General features: G+C 35.7%; 1 protein-coding gene across 6 annotated transcripts in view; it reads right to left on the bottom strand.

The window, feature by feature from the left end:
• The window catches only part of LOC150105244 (cyclic AMP-responsive element-binding protein 1-like), a 255,041-nt gene extending 247,165 nt beyond the window's left edge, over window positions 1–7,876 (bottom strand). For 4 of the 6 annotated variants that reach the window (XR_016548472.1, XM_090394639.1, XM_090394644.1 and 1 more), the window contains exon 1: window positions 7,412–7,876. The gene's annotated coding sequence lies outside the window, so the exon portion shown is untranslated. The other 2 variants (XM_090394641.1, XM_090394640.1) reach the window with 2 other exon arrangements.
• Window positions 7,877–13,396: the final 5,520 nt, after the last annotated feature.

The raw sequence follows: 13,396 nt of genomic DNA, 5'->3' as shown, positions 1-13,396 counted from the left end.
TAAATTAACTAAAAAGGGGGAAAAGTTCATTTGGGGAAAGGAACAGGAATCTGCCCATAAATCCTTAAATTTAGCATTAACTAGATCTTCTGTCCTCACTCATCCCACTCTTGGAGAACCCTTCTATCTTGCAGCAGATGCCTCGAATGACACCACTGCAGCTGTAATAGAACAAAAGAAGAAAGAAGAAATTAGACTCATTACATTCCTAAGTAGAAAACTATCTGCATCAGAAAAAAATTACTCAGTTATTGAAAAAGAAGCATTAGCTATTGTGCATGCCTTAAGGAAATTCAGATACATGTTACTGGGACAAGAAATTTTTTTAAGATCGGACCATAAACCCCTAACTTTTTTTATCCACAATGAAGGATAAAAACCAAAGGATTATTCGATGGGCCTTAGAATTACAAGCGTTCCAAATTCCTGGAAAACTTAATAGTTGCTGACTACTTATCCAGGGCCTTAGATGATAAAGTAGATGAAAGTACCAGTGCAAAAGGAAAGAATGAACTTGATAGCCAAGACAAATGAGGGAGAAATAAACACAAGAAAACCCCCACACCTTCAGAATTGGAGCAAATTCTCCATTATAGATGCACAAAAATTAGATCCAACATGGGGGGGAATATATTGACGAATCAAAAATGGGGAGAGAATCTTGGAGGAACACTCCTTATTGCAGTCTTTATTTTTGGATGATGATGGCCTCCTGATGGCAAAACATGATATCACTGGAAATTGAAAGAACAAAATAGTAGTTCCTGCTGTCATGATCCTTTGGGTGTTATATACCTTTCATGATGCTGATCTAGCAGGACACCAAGGGTTCTTTCGGACATGAGGGAGAATAAGAAACAGATATGTGTGGAAGGGAATGAGACAAGACGTTGAAAGTTATGTGTTTTCAAGTCATCTATGTCAAAAAAAATCAAATTACGGAGGAAAGGCTCCTCTTCAACCTTTCCCTATTCCTAGTCGCCCTTTTCAAGCTATAGCCATGGACATTATAGGTCCACTCCCTACTACCTGTAAAGGAAACAAGTATATACTAGTTGTAATAGATAAGTTCTCTAGGTTTCCAGAAGCCACAGCTATGAAGAATCAAACTGCACAAACAGTGGCTGATAAGTTGTTTAAGATGATCATTTCAATATATGGAACCCCCCCCCCCCAAACACTCCTCACTAATCAAGGTTCAAACTTTAGAGCTGAAGTTATGCTTCAATTATGTAAATTATTGAAGATAAAAAAGCTTTTCACTACTCCCTATCACCTGCAAGAAATGGAATGTGTGAGAGAATGAATCGTACCCTGAAACAAACCCTATCCAAACTTGCAGATAATCACTTATATAATTAGGATAATTTCCTTCCACATACCCTTTTTGCCTGTAGAACAGCCCTGCATGTTGCTATAAAAGAAGCCCCTGCTGTACTTTTATATGGTTTTGAACCACTGTTTCCCAGTGATTTCAAGGACTGCCATGCAAACTCAGGATTCCCAGACATTGAGGAGTATCTTAACAATATAATCTCTGAAAACAAAGTTGCATATGACCTAGTAGCAGAAGCCAGTCAAAACAGCTCACAAAAGGCTAGAGCATATGCAAATAAACTAAGAAAACTACAAGGAATTAAAACCTGGAAACTTAGTACTTTTACGACAAGAGCATAGTAACAAGAAAACAGGAAAGTTTGGAAAATGTGCAATAGGACCTTATGAAATTGTTGAAAAGACATCTCCTGTCAACTTTTGAATAAGAGAATCTTTTGTTCGAAATCTTCAAAAAAGATGTAGAAGGAACACAAATATTACAAAACAACCAAAACACAGTAGTATTAATGCAGAACATGAATTGAATTCGGAAGAGACAGTCCCATACTACAGACATAGAAGACACGCTGAATTTTATAATGAAGGTAACAAGAAATTTAATGAGAAAGAGAATGAGAATAAATGCACAAGTCATAATAAGGAACCAAGTTTTATTCAAACTAGGTACTACTTAAGAAATCGAAAAAGAAATATGTAGACTAATTCCTCCATAAAAGAGCTTAGTGTGAAAAATTTTTCTTAAAGGAAAAATTTTTCAGAGAAAGGGTGAGCCTTTGTTAAACTGTGAATGAAATTGTTTTGTATATTTTTGTTTGTTTGTTTTTTTTCATTCATATTTAACATAATATACCATATACCAAGCAAGACTTGTGTAAATATTATTTAATGTAAACAACTTATTTTACAATTTAATATTCATATAACTACCTTAATTTTGTCTAATATTTAATTATTTAATCAAAGATATATGTATTAATAATGAAAAGACTGTATTAAATATTATTAAGCTATTTTAATTATTATTATGTTAATATTATAAGAACTTGTATTTGATAATTTAACTGCACATTAATTGAAATGTAAATATTCTTTATTTATTCCTATTTGTAGAAGTTTAGCATTATGCAATACTTCAATTTTATTATGTTTTGTTTTGTTGTCATGGAGATGTATGTAAGTGAGTGAGCACGTTTTGGAACACCACGTGAGGAGGATTATTGAAAAGAGTTTTAGAAAGAAATCACAAGAATAATTTAGGCGGGAAGAAGAGATATACAAGCGATGAACGCAGAAATTATTAATTAATTACAGAGAGAAGAGATAGATTAGAGAGAGAAAGGAGAGGATTGGCATTAGGTTGGAATCGGAGCAGTCGGCAAGTCACTCAAGCAGCTAATAAAGTCTACTAGTCGAGAAGCAGTTAGCTAATAAGCTGCAGAATAACAATTATAGCTACGGAAAACAGCTGCTGTAAAATTGAAGTTTACCGTTAGCTGTGTTTAGAATTGTATTGTCTAAAGAATTAATTGAATGCTGGAAGAGTGAACAACTGTGCATATAAAACCTCAAGTTAGGGAATTATTGTGTGTTGCATTATTTCATGAGTGATCAATAGTACTTTGTGCAACAACGTTTGTTTATGTGTATTATGACCGATGATTAATTCAGATATTGCTTAGAATAATTATTTTAATGAGCGACGTATACTGTTTAAGTGTTTACTGTTATAAAAAGTGTTTACGTATAAGTAGATGAAGAAAAAAGATTATCGGTAAGATTATTCCAACCTTTAATAATTCTATACAGAGACGTGTGTGAGTTTCATCCTAGAATTTTCCTATACTAACAGTAACTATTGCGGAAATTAGCTGAAGTGTAAATTTAAAAGTATTTGTTTGTGAAGAGGTGTTACTGAAATTTTTGTCGTATTTGGAACTTAAGGAACTGTGAGAAGACTGTATTATAGAAATAACAGAGTTACCATTGTATGAGTTGTATGACTGAATATATCTGAAGTGTTAAAATGTTTGTGATATCTTAATTACTGATTTGAATTTAAGTGTAAAATTTGTGATTCTAAATTAAATGTTCGTTTTTGCTTATCTAAAGTTGTATATTGCCTGAATCTCTTTTAGTGCACCATTCATAAAATATTCGAACCAAAGCGGGTGAATTAAGTTAGTTAAATATACTTGGCCAGTACATATATTAAGGAGAAATAGTTGAGGGTTGGTTTATCTTCAATTCTTGAACTAACTCAGATGTAAAGTGGCAAGTCTTTAAATATAAATTTTCTTTATATTTGAATTAGAAATCAACTTACAACTTATCAATTAGTTAAGAACATCGTAATAGTAATCATGTCGGATCCAAGGTATAGATTGAGAAGAAGTAGGATCCAACACCTGGGTGGCATGCACGTGTAGCATGAAATAAGAAGTGAGCTGAAATGAAGATCAATGCGGCTTGAGTGATATTCAAGAATTATTTGGTAAAAGCAATGTCTAAATGTATTACAATAATAAGTAATAAGATGATATTATTATTATTATTATTATTATGTGACACCTCCAGGGAGTTCAAGGACTCATCGAGGGAAGGCACCTACTCAACAGCTCTGTCTCCATCACTCAATCCACCAACTACAATGAACTGCAACTACACCAATGACATCTACCATCCACCACCACTAGTATTTCCATAGACAATCACAAACATCCAAGCCCATGGCAGGATTCGAACCCGCAGCCTTTTGATTGGAGAGCGGATAAACTAACCACTCGGCCAACATATTCAACCAGAAATGCTCAAGTATGAAGGTTTATACCTTCATACGTGAGCATACTTAAAAGTCTTACAGTGGCTCCACTGCATAGTTCAGAAGGTCTGGACAGAGGGATGAATTCCAGATGATTGGAGTAGAGCTCTCATAGTACCTATGTACAAAAAAGGAAAATAAAACTGAATGTCAGAATTATAGAGGTATTTTCTTATTGAGTGTTCCTGGTAAGATTTATGCAAGTATACTTAAGAGACGGTTGAGAAGGATTTTGGAAGGGAAGCTTGTTGAAGAATAAGCAGTATTCAGACCAAATAGGGCTGTCAGGATCAGATCTTCGCTTTATGACAAATAGTTGAGAAGTCATGGAAATATAATGAAGATCTGTATTTAAGTTTAATCAACCTGGAAAAGGCATATGACAAGGTGCCAAGAGAGAGAAGCTATTCAATATGCTACAGTTATATGGTATCAATGGGGCATTATATCAAGCAATACTTAGTTTTTATTTGAGTTGTAAGTTAGCAGTTAGAATTCAAGGAAATCCAGGAAGACGGTTTGGTGTTCAATCTGGTGTCAGACAAGGATGTACATTACCTGCTCTGTTATTCATTATCTGTATGGATCACATTATGACGGAAAGAGAAATTAAACCTGATATCAGAATTGGAGATATTAATCTCAGCTCTTTACTTTATGCAGATGATGTTATACTTTTAAATAAACCCAGTACAAGTCTACAAGATTCCCTGATTAAATTGAATAAATTTGGTAGGAAATTATGATGTTGGAATAAATTTGGTATGAAATTATGACGTTGGAATAAATTTGGTATGAAAATCAGCAACAATGCAAAGACAATGGAAACAGGCAGAAACATTGAAAATATCAACTGCATTGTGAATGGAGAACCTATAGAACAAATAAAAACATTCCAACTATTTAGGCACAATTTTTAGTGAAGATGGTAAATTAAATATGGAAATAGACAACAAATCAACAAAGCAGGATGGTAGGAAGTTAACTGAATAAATTTATATGGAATAAGAGATAAATTAGTCAAAACACTAAATTAGCTGTATACAAGCCAGTGTTCAAACCAATTTTAACTTATGGATCTGAGAGCTGGGTTAGAAATAAAACACTTGACCAAAGACTAGAGACCACAGATATGACAGTCCTGAGAAAGATTAGGGGAGTGAACAGATGGCATCAATAGCAATATCATATTAAAAACGATGATATTAGGAAAGAGCTTGATATTGTTAGCATCCTGAAATGTGTTAGAAGAGCTAATCTCTGGTGGTGTGATCACTTAAACAGAATGGGAGAGGAAAGATTAGCAAAACAAGTTTTCTCTGGCAGGTTGGCAGGAAAAAACACCCAGAGGAAGACCAATATATAGGTGGTTTCATACAGTAAAAAGTGCCTTAGAAGACAGAAATATAAGAATCTTTTGACAGATAACAGATTGATTTGAAGGAAAATTGTTGATAGGAAGAAATGATGTAAGGTTTTCATGTAGCACTATCATATCTGGATTGACACGGGAGTTCTTTTGCTTGGTAGAACAGGTGGAAGGAGCAAGGACAAGGGGCCATCCCTGGAAGTTAAAAGGAAGCTGTGAACAAGAGGGTGAGGAGTGGTTTCTTTGAATGGAGGGTGGTTGAACCATGGAATGCACTGCCTGATAAAGTGGTGAGAGCACAAATGGTCAATGAGTTCAGGAGTGGTATGATAGACTTTGTGCTTTCTAGGAAGGACCTCCTACAATGAGTCTTTTGACTCCATAAATGAAGGCCTGAATCATAATAATATTCTGTACATACCTTGAAGGAAAACATGTCAGAAATTTGAACATGACGATTAAAATTTTAAACCACTTTGGTGTTTTGCACAATATCACTAGTAGCTGAAGAGATACATCTGATTACACTGAGCTCTCAGTTATCTGAACTTCAATTAATCAATCCTGTAAAAATCTGATGTATCAGATGCCATTTGGTATCTGATACATGATTGCAAAACTCTACTTTGCAGTTAATTCAACCTTCAATTATCCAATCAGCAAACTCATTTACCACTGTGGTCAGATGACACAAGGGATCACTATACTTAAGGTAATAGCTGCTCTGCTGCTGCTGAGCACCTTATATATGAATGTAGAGCACATGAAGGGATTGTTAGTATGACTTGGAAATACAGCTCACAAATGAAGCCAGTATATATTATCTCTGTTACTTTTGTGTGTGTGTTCCTTGGAAGTTTGTTTTGGGAATGAGATGTCACCTTTATATGCATCTAGGCAACTGCCCTTCATTTGGCTGGTTGTATATAAAACTGTTATGAAGGTTCTAAATGAGATACAAACGTAAGTGGGTGAGAAGATAATCCATCCAAATGAACAAATCTGGCAGATCTAGTTCTTGGCATGCTTATGAACATCTGAGTTTTCAAAAGTCATATGTCAGGACTAACAGCTTATGTTGCCTTACGGTTTATGATGCATTATTACACAGTTCTATTGATCTACCATAACAAGCTGGTTTATTTTTATTATTTTTTTTTCAAGTGTTGCAATTAAAGCAGTATGCAGGTTAGATAAGCACAGAGGAAAGTGATTATTGGTGTTTGTAAATGCATTGATATTCCTATGATCTAGCATTTCTACTGTTCTTGGGGGAAAAAAATTCTAATAAATACCAATTTATTAACGGACATAATGTTAATGAAAAGTGTCGATTTCACGATGCAATTAGCAACATGACTAAAAGCCAAAAGCACACATATTATATCCATAGCTAAATTTGACAGTACTTAATATATTCGTTTCGTCATTCTGAAAGCATATACCATCTCGTCTGACAGGGTAGATTTTCAAATCTCTATAAAATACTACTGGGCTATCTGAATTTTGATTTCAAGAAGAGCACTTTCGGTAACAAAAAAAAAGAAAGGTTACACAATTCGAAACGAAACAAACTAATACATGCCAACGATACATAAATCAAAAGCAACACAGTTTGCTACATAACGAATTTTGTTAGTCACAGCATATATAGTGGATATATGTGTCTCTTATATTAGTATTTCTTTAATGATTTTACTCCCCATGTCCACGCATTGTATACTGTACTTCTGTCAAGAAGTATATAGATATATATCTATCGTCAAGATATATGTATATATATATATATCATTTTTGCTTTTATATACTTATAAGTAACTTGTTATTCGAGCTACCCACGCCAAACATCCTACTTCGTTGTTATTATAGCACAGCTGGGCACTTACCAGTTACGTTAAAATCGTCACCACCTTTGTAGCAACACTAGTGGATAAGTGGACTGAAACGTAGAAATACGTCAAAAGAAAATAACTTCGTCACTGAGGTCCTGTCTCAGTATTAGAATATCCACTCTAAGTTGAAAACGAACCCACATCAAACTTTTAAGTCACTAAAAGATATGTTATTAGAATATATAGGTGAAAAGATTATGTATAATGCTATCATAATACAGCAGGCGCAATACTTGCTAGTAGTAATTAGCAAAAATAGCAGGCATTTCTCAATTATTTTTGTAATAAGTAAGTCCGCCAGTTAATCAAGCATTATTTTTGCGAATACACTTTTCAAATTTCAAGTAAAATTTGAAATTTACTCGAAATATATTTGAAATATATATATATATATTGACTATAACCGGGACTAGAATAACAATTAAATTTATTCAAAACGCAACATGTTTCATCCGATTGTCCGACTTCTTCAGGCGTGGGAACATAGAAGGCAAGTAAACACTTTGAACTGTAGCTACAGTCCGTGTTGAAGTTCTATTGTTAAGTAGCTGCGTGCGTCTAATTTCACGCGTGTGCCAATATCGGATAGCAGAGCTGAAAGAGTCCGGTAGATTATAACTGAGGTTATTATTTATGTGATGAGGATCCATAATAATTTCCTTAGACTCGACTATGCGTCGCTCCACCTCGTCACGCGTATATGAAGGTTTGATGTTGTTGTCCAGTTTATCTCATTTCGACGGCCTTCATCATTTGTGTTTACTGAAAACAGTACATGGCTTGGCAGGGCTTGCTCTAGTCCTTTTGTAGGTAATGTCTCTCTCTCTCTCTGGTGTTCTTCTAGACGTAGGAGGATGGATTTTTCACTTTGGCCATAGTATTGCTTCCCGCAGTCACACGTGATTTTGTACACTCCTGGGAATTGTAGATGGTTGTGAGCTTGTTTGTATTTGCTTAAAATCGATCTTAGTTTAGGAAGAGTAGAGAAACAGGTTTTTATGTTGAACTTTCTTAAAATTCTTCTTAGTTTCGTGGAGAGCGAGCTGATATATGGTAAGGAGATATAACCTTTTGGATTGTCTTGTGTTTCTGAGTTGTTTTGATGGCGGTGGTATAGATGCTTGTTAATAGTTTTCGACGATTAACCATTACTTGTGAACGTTCTTTGTAGATGTTGTAGTTCATTTTTTAGATCTTCATCATCTGACAGTATAGATCATCTCAACCCTAGCACGATGTGCTAGGCTTGAGATGATACCCATTTGCTGTGCAGTTTTCTTTATCTATTTCTGGCTTCATCTTTAAAAGGTTTTACAGGAAATTCTTCTTCATATATAAAAAATTCAACAGATTTCGTCTCGAAAATCAAAAATTTCAAACTCCAGCCTTCAGATATCATCGTGAGCTTTGACGTGGTGGCTCTCTTTACGAACGTACCAATTCAAGAGGTTCTCGATATTTTAAAGAACAAAATTCCAAAAAAGATGTTTTCTATGCTATCACATTGTGTCCACTCCGGCTACTTTCAATATGAGAAGAATATCTGCATACAAAATAAAGGATTGGCAATGGAAACCCCCCTGTCTCCTATATTAGCTAACATCTTTTTTGAAGATTTCGAACAAAAGGCAATCTCCTCAGCTACTCTTAAACCAAAAATTTGGCAAAGATTTGTAGATGACATATTTTTTATCTGAGACCATGGCACCAATAACCTTCAGTCTTTTTTAAATCATTTAAACAACTTCCACCAAGATCAAATTAACAGTGGAGGTTGAAGAAAATGGATCTCTTCCCTTCCTGGACGTAAGACTTACTAAGTCATCTGATTCTATTAAAATATCAATCTTTAGAAAATCTACACACACACACACACAGATAGATACCTGCATGCGTCTTCACATCACTATCCTGCACAGAAAGTGGGTATCATCTCAACCCTAGCACATCGTGCTAGATCTATACTGTCAGGTGATGAAGATCTAAAAAATGAACTACAACATCTACAAAGAACCTTCACAAGTAATGGCTACTCGTCGAAAACTATTAACAAGCATCTATACCACCGCCATCAAAACAACTCAGAAACACAAGACAATCCAAAAGGTTATATCTCCTTACCATATATCAGCTCGCTCTCCACGAAACTAAGAAGAATTTTAAGAAAGTTCAACATAAAAACCTGTTTCTCTACTCTTCCTAACCTAAGATCGATTTTAAGCAAATACAAACAAGCTCACAACCATCTACAATTCCCAGGAGTGTACAAAATCACGTGTGACTGCTGGAAGCAATACTATGGCCAAACTGAAAAATCCATCCTCCTACGTCTAGAAGAACACCACAGAGAGACATTGCCTACAAAAGGACTAGAGCAAGCCCTGCCAAGCCATGTACTGTTTTCAGTAAACACAAATGATGAAGGCCGTCGAAATGAGATAAACTGGACAACAACATCAAACCTTCATATACGCGTGACGAGGTGGAGCGACGCATAGTCGAGTCTAAGGAAATTGTTATGGACCCTCATGACATAAATAATAACCTCAGCTATAATCTACTGGACTCTTTCAGATATATATATATATATTTAAAAAGTGTTGATGGTAGGGAAATTACTGAAGGTAATCAAATAGTTGAGTTGCTTAGTGATCATTTCGCAAAAGTGTGTGATCCTGGTAGTGATAGTGCAGTGTCAAATGTGCCAATGACTGATGAGAGTCTACAGATAGACGAAATTGAGGTGCTTAATATATTAAAAAACCTTAATGCTAACACCGCCATTGGATTAGATGCCATATTGGCCTATGTGTTACGAGAATGTACAAGCGAATTAGCAACTCCTCTAACCAGGATGTTTAATTTAAGCCTCAGTTCTGGTAAAGTGCCAATAGAGTGGAAAGAGGGCAAAATAGTTCCATTGCACAGCGAGGCTCTAAGACTGAGGTTGCAAATTATAGACCAATCAATATATCTGGGGCGGTGGTTAACATTTTGGAGAAATTGGTAAAAATTTGAATTCAGGAATGGGTGGACAGCAATAGGATACTTTATAAGGGGAAACATGGTTTTGTGAAGGGTAGGTCTTGCCTAAGTAATTTGCTTACTTTCTATAATAAAGTAACGGTGGAGTTGGATAAAGGAAATCCTTATTCATTCAGTAATACTGCTTGATTTTGCAAAGGCATTTGATAGGATTCCATATGGAACTCTATTACATAAATTAGAGCAAATGGGTATGGATTTGAAGATGGTGATTTGGATTAAAGGATGGCTGGTGGACAGATATCAAAGAGTGGTTTACGGAGGAGCTGAGTCCAGGAAAAGGCAAGTGACTAGTGGTGTACCTCAGGGCTCAGTGCTTGCTCCTCTATTGTTTAATTTGTACATCAATGATATTGGAAATACTACCTTGAATGGAAATATCCACTTGTTTGCTGATGACGCAAAATTGGGAAGAGCGATAATCAATTCAAATGATGTGGATATTTTACAAGATGACTTAAATAGGCTGACGGTATGGACTAAGGTAAATGGCTGTCAGTTCAACGTGGCTAAGTGTAAGCTGATGCACTTCGGGAGGATGACATTGCATGCTGTTTACTATATTAACGGAACTGAACTGCAAGAAGTTGATGAAACAAGAGAGTTGGGAGCTATTGTGGACAGAGAACTTATGTTTAAAGGGCATATTGCAAAAATTGCCAAAACATCCCATCAAATGACATGGTTGTTGAGAAACACACTAACAAGCAGGGATAGGGAAGTTATTGTTCCACTCTATAAGGCAATAAAAGGGCCACATTTGGACTACTGTGCACAGATCTGGTCGCCAGGATTTCTTGGTGATGCGAAAGTTGTGGAGAGGATTCAGAGGCGGGTTACAAAGATTGTTGGAGGTCTGTGGGATGTTCCCTATGAGGATAGATTGATGATCTGTGTGCTCCAAAAACTAGCTGATAGACGTAGGAGAGGGGAGACGTAGGATTAAGTTCCGAAAAGGCATCAGAGAATTATTTAAGCCTAAATTTTGGGAAATCGGTAGACAATCAGTTTTCCCTATTAGTCAAATCCACGGTTATCGGTGACGACTGGATTTTGTAACCTTTGGGAAAAGTATGCAGAGGACAGTTCATTTGAGGCTATTTGGTGTGAGATAAAGTTCAACAAGATGAAATATGTAATTGATTTGGTGCTATAATCCAGGGGTATAAGGTAGAATGTAGGTGGTATGCATTGGCAAATGAAAGTCGAGTGATTATTATGTATAATTTGAACTTTGGTGAATGAGATTCGGAGAAGGATTTGAATGTCTTAATCATATCTCCCCTTTTCCGCCTATAAACCAATTTCTGCAACCCACAAATCTTCAACCTGTTCTAATAAGGTTCATTCCATAGACCTGCTATCATCTTGATCACTCGCCTCTGGATCCTCTCAACCTCTTCCTCATCAATAAGAAATCTAGGTGATCAAATCTGGGCACAGTAGTCAAGATGGGGTCTTATCAAAGCTCGATACAGAGTAACAATAACTTGCTTATTTCTGCTCGTCAAAGTATTCTTAACCTCCAAGTGATTTCATGAGCTGATTTAGCCACTTTTGCAATGTGCCCCCCTAAACTTCAGCTCCCTATCCACCAACACCCTCAAATCCCTGTCTTCGTCAATCTCCTGGAATACAGCTCCACCAATGTGGTATACCGCTACTAATCTTTTCACTCCAAAATGCATAACCTTACATATTGCCACATTAAATTGACATACATTCGCCTTAGAGGAACATAATGAATGATATTTTGGCTGAAATGTGTGAGGAGAGGAAAGTACGATTTGTTAATATTTGGAATGAGTTGGAACTGCATGGGAGCGATGGACTGCATTTTAGTTATGGGAGTCGCATGGAGAGACTGCTACTGGAAGGTAGATAAGTAATAATGAGTACAGAGAATGAATCAGATCAAGTGGAAAGTGATGTGGAAGAGCAGGAGAGATTGAAGGGGTGGTTATGAATGAGGAAGTGAGCAGCATGAGTATGGAAAATGAGAGAATGGGCTTCCCTGTTCATCTTACACATGCATTCTCGCATCCATTCAACTCCCTATCCACCAACACTCTTGAGCTCTGTTAAGGTCCTTCGCATGTGGAAGGAAGGTAAACTAGTTCCTTTGAATAAATGAAGATCTAAGACTGTGGTAGAAAATTACAGACAAATCACCATCTCACGAGTGGTTCTGAAAGCATTGGAAAACTTGGTTAATGTCAGAATTCAGGAATGGTAGATAAGAATATGATGCTCTATAGTGGCCAACATAGTTTTGTTAAAGGTCAGTCTTGCTTTAGTAATTTATTAACTTTTTTTATAATAGAGTGACAATGGGACAATGGGAATTGGTTGAGTTGGACAATGGGAATGGCTACACAGTCATACTACTGGATTTTGCTAAGGCTTTTGACAGCATCACCCCCCATGGAATATTCTTACGCAAATTATAACAAATGGGGATGGATATTAAATTAGTGATTTGGATACAAAAATAACTCAAGGACAGATATCACAAAGTTATGTATGGAGGAGTGGTCCAGAATGAAGCAGGTGACTAGTGGTGTGTGCAGCAAGGCTTTGTGCTCTTGACCATTATTGTTTAATTTATACATAAATGATATAGGAAATGACTTGAAGGGAGATATTCAGCTGTTTGCTGATGAAGCAAAGGTGAGTAGAGCAATAACTAATTAAGCTAATGTAGACAACTTGCAGGATGATGTAAATAAGCTCCGGTATGGACAAAAGATAATGCTATATAATAATAATAATAATAATAATATTTTTTAACATATTGAGTGACTTTATTTACAATAAAGATTATACAGAATTTTTGAATATAGAATTTACATATAATAATTTATTTATTTATTTATTATTTTTATTTATTATTATTTTTTTATTATTATTTTTTTATGTCTCAGATAAACTGCA

The sequence above is a fragment of the Typopeltis vanoorti genome, chromosome 6 (assembly GCF_054136105.1).
Source record: "Typopeltis vanoorti isolate ZY-2024b chromosome 6, IOZ_Tvanoo_1.0, whole genome shotgun sequence".
Lineage (NCBI taxonomy): Eukaryota > Metazoa > Arthropoda > Arachnida > Uropygi > Thelyphonidae > Typopeltis > Typopeltis vanoorti.
The sequence above is the reverse complement of the archived record's forward strand: the minus strand, read 5'-3'. Positions and strand labels throughout refer to the sequence as shown.